General features: G+C 38.5%; 1 non-coding gene across 1 annotated transcript; it reads right to left on the minus strand.

Moving 5' to 3' along the window:
- Positions 1–3,672: 3,672 nt before the first annotated feature.
- LOC149064572 (U6 spliceosomal RNA) lies at positions 3,673–3,780 on the minus strand. The gene has a single exon (XR_016195756.1). It is a non-coding gene; the product is annotated as a U6 spliceosomal RNA (small nuclear RNA).
- Positions 3,781–4,010: the final 230 nt, after the last annotated feature.

Here is a 4,010-nt window from a genome sequence, read left to right on the forward strand (position 1 = left end):
ATATACACGCAGAGGGGCAAATCGCAAGAGATAAAAATGAAATTCACCGAAAAAAATCATATTTTAACAAATATGTGAGATGATTTTTTGCACGACTGTCCTTGATTTCAGTAAAGAATAAAAATTCTAATTTCTTGAAACAGGATACATTATTAAAAAAAAAAGCCGAACGGGCAAAATTACGGGAATGTGCCGTAAAATATAAACGGTCGTATGGTCACCCTATATATATATATATATATATATATATATATATAAGTTTCCGGCCCGCGAGCAGCAGAAATACCGTATATCTGGCCCGTAGATTGGAAGGTTGTGCAGCCTTGGTTGGAAGAATTAGATGGATGAAAATTCGATAATTTCCAAAATTAGACTCGGGATCTAAAACAAATAAAACCTTTCGAAATTAGGTTTAGTGATTTCTGCTACGGAGCTTAAAGGGCTAAGTGAATTCCGTGCCACAGGAGACTCAAATAAGCACGGCTAGTATCCAGCTGAGTCTCTCTGAAGTTGGAAAAAATGATTGAGAACTCATAGTTATGTCTTCTGCTCATCCTTGTGATGATGACGAAAGACTTGGTCATAGATGGCGAAACTTCGAACACATGACACGAGTACTTCAGACATTTTAAATTCGTACGATCACATATAACACTTTCCAGCATGCATCAGTTCCTCAGAAGAATGCTTATGATTTAAAAATGTCTTTTGACCATTTTACCCACTACGGCTAGTTCACATACGAGACGAAGGCCAATCAAACCGACATCACATTTAAAATAGCCGATTATGAGCGGCTTCGTTTCCCATACTACCGTGGAGTTTACAGCGCTTCGAACTTGGATCTCTGATGGAACTCTACGTGCAACATCGTAAAAATTCTTTTGAAGAATTTCTAACGAATTAATACTTGCCAGAATGTGTATCGAGTCAAACCTCGAGTTAATGAACAAGATAAAATCGACGTTTTTATTTTTTCGTTCAATCAGGTAAAATCGTTATCGTCAAATCAAGGAATGCATTGAATCGGGGGTTCGTTATGTCGAGGTCCGACTGTATGGGTTCGGGCATGGTTCTAGTGCATTTATCATGTCACAGTTGTGCGTATTTCGTGTTCGAGAAGTGCTGCCGCTGCCATCTAACAACTTCAATGTAAACCGCACACTAATTTCCAGGCTAATGGTTCTTTGGTATTTCATCCGTAGCTATATTTGGGCATTCCTATGAGCGGGAGTCTTCGTCTCCAACGTCATTATTCTACGACTGTTGCGTTTCCTTGGAAGATAATTTATTACTTCTCGAAAAAACAGCTACTGGGTTCCGTACGCGATATCTCGTGTTCGCACGACAATTTCCAGACACTCCCCATGCATAAATGATGCCTAAAAGTGATTTCCGAATTTATAAGAGAAGCTTCTTCTTTTATCGGTTGGCGTTATTCCAAAATTAGTCTCCTTATCTCGCTCCAACATAAAATTCACCATCACTTGACGTTGTTACAAAAACATGATTTCCGTACTAACTGATTTCTGTACCGAAACCTAATAAAGATACGGTATCTCAAGTTCACGGATTAGATTGATCATGATTATTTTTGTTATGTATCAACAATGACAAATATTTCTACCATATGCACTTATCCATCCATTGCAGCGTTTCCCAAAATTTTTGTTCTTACCGAACCGTTGAAATAATATCCGTACTCTACATTTTTGGAGCTTCCCAAACTCAACTCTTGTTATAGGGAACCCTATATTTTTAACGAAATAATTCAAACTATAACGGTAGTGCTCAACTGGGGGTGCGAAACGAAATTTTTTTTAACATGTTAATCGAATGTTCAAGAAAATCGAAATGATGACAAAATTTGAAATTTCAATACTTAAAAAAATTGAATCATACTGATATTTTGACATATTGTTTCGCGATTAGTTAACATTTGCGCTGCGCTTAGATTCGATGCTGTCGTGAGCATTGGCTCGGGAAAAACGTCACATAATTTAATCAAGTACCAAACGAACGAATTTATATAATGTTGTTCTTGCCGGCATCAATAAACGAAGAACTACTCGTTAAATCTTTTAACAAATTTCGAGAACGGAGCTAACGAATCGGTATATGTTGAAATGTTTGGCACAGCGTATTTATTTTGTTAGAGTTGAGCTCGTCCCCAATGTTCTTGCCGGTGCCGTCATCTGTCTTCCATATTTTAAAGTGGAGACGATAAATGCTTGAATTTTCGTGTTGCGTGTGTATCATGTTTAAGGTCTGCCTACTCTTTGGCAAAGAGACTTTATCAAATCGGAGACCGACCCGCATTCACGCCTCGGAGAGCTAATTTCTTACTACAAGAAAGAAATCTCAACATATTTCCATCGCGATCACGATTTTCTTTGAGCGATATGAAATAAAATGCTCAGAACTACATACGAATTCACCTTAAATCGCGGTAAAATTTAAATTTTTAAGACGAAAACAAAATGCAAATTAGAAGCTTGTAGGGGTTCCGAAAAGGAGAATTTCTCTCTCCCTGAAGATTCGAACGTGTGTGCGTTTGTTACTCAGCCGCATGTTTTACAGCTTCAGAGCAACGTTATTAACTTATGGGATCGCCCCCCCCCCCCGTTTCGTAAGTCGAAACACTGAAGTCATCCACTTCGAACAAAACTCTCTCTCTCTCTTTTTTCCTCATGACTCCTGCTACGAATTTTGGTGGATTTATTTTCTTTTTTTCGGGATTTTCGGAAGAGGAAGAAGCGCAAAGCCTATTCTTTATTCAGTCCTGGAGTACAAAATATGCTGTGGAGAGACAGAGAGATCTTCTTTCTTTTATGCTACCGAATTTCTCCGGCATAATTCCCGGACTTTCTTAAAATGTTGCAAAGAAATACGTGAATCTATCAGGAATTTTCGAAGCAGCCTCGCACAACGGCCTCCCTCGAGGCCAAAAACCAACACTCTCGATTCCTTTTTTTTTTTATCTTACCACAGAAAAAAACAAACGACGAGGCCATTCCTTCTTGAGGCTTTTTTGTAGTGGTCGAGGAGTCAGTCGGTAGCGAGGGCGAGTTCTTCTATCTAATATAATCCGATGATATTCCCCTCACCCTACACGTTCTTAAAGAAGTGCGTGTATAAAAATCCTCTACTTTTTTTTTCATCAACTTTTTTCGGTATCAAAATGTTTCGGGTCAAAGGAGGAAAAACTATGAGCTGCCTACGGAATTTTTCTACCCTTTCTTCGATATGGTTCGTGTATAGCAAGGCCCCACTTTTTGATATAACCATTTCGTATGCTTATCCAATTGCCATTAAAAATATATCTTGAGATCTTTCTGAACAAAAAAAAGTTGATAATTTGTCTTATCGATCCACCGTATGAAGAGGCTATTCATGTATTGGGTCAGCAGATTTTTGGTCATTTTTAAACTCCCGCCACCACCGACAGTAAAACAAAGTTAAGTAACCTGAACCAAAGCCCCTCTGGACTGGTACTGGTCCCTATCTAGGATGTTGAGCTGAACCCCAGAGGAGCTTGCCTTCCAAAACATAAAAAATTAAGATATTTTTGTGAAAAAAATTAAATACTTTCGAAGGAAAAAAAACTTTATAGAGGTTGTTTCAAAATCAACTTCAGTTCCCTTTACTGCAGGCGAATGCTCTATTACTGGAAATAATGAGGAGCGCTTCACGATTTTTGTGTGTCATCCTTGCTCAAGGGCCATGCTAATCTTCTCTGTACCGTTCCAATTTTAGTATATGTACTACCGAAGCGAGTACACGCAACCTTTACTGGACCTGTCTAGCTCGGATCTTGCTATAACCAATGTCTATAAAACTATTAAGCAGCATCATGGGGCTTCGGGGCCAAGTTATGTTCTGGGGATCCTCTACCTGATTGCAAGTGCAAGAAGGGTAAGATCTATCAATTTACATACATACTGTGCTTTCGGAAATCGTAGACAGTTTCCAAAGTACATATTTTTTTACCTTATTGATTACGCAATCAT

This window comes from Pholcus phalangioides, unplaced genomic scaffold (assembly GCF_987345545.1).
Source record: "Pholcus phalangioides strain wild (caught in Gottingen) unplaced genomic scaffold, Ppha-v1.0 ptg000042l_1, whole genome shotgun sequence".
NCBI classification, from domain to species: Eukaryota; Metazoa; Arthropoda; class Arachnida; order Araneae; family Pholcidae; genus Pholcus; species Pholcus phalangioides.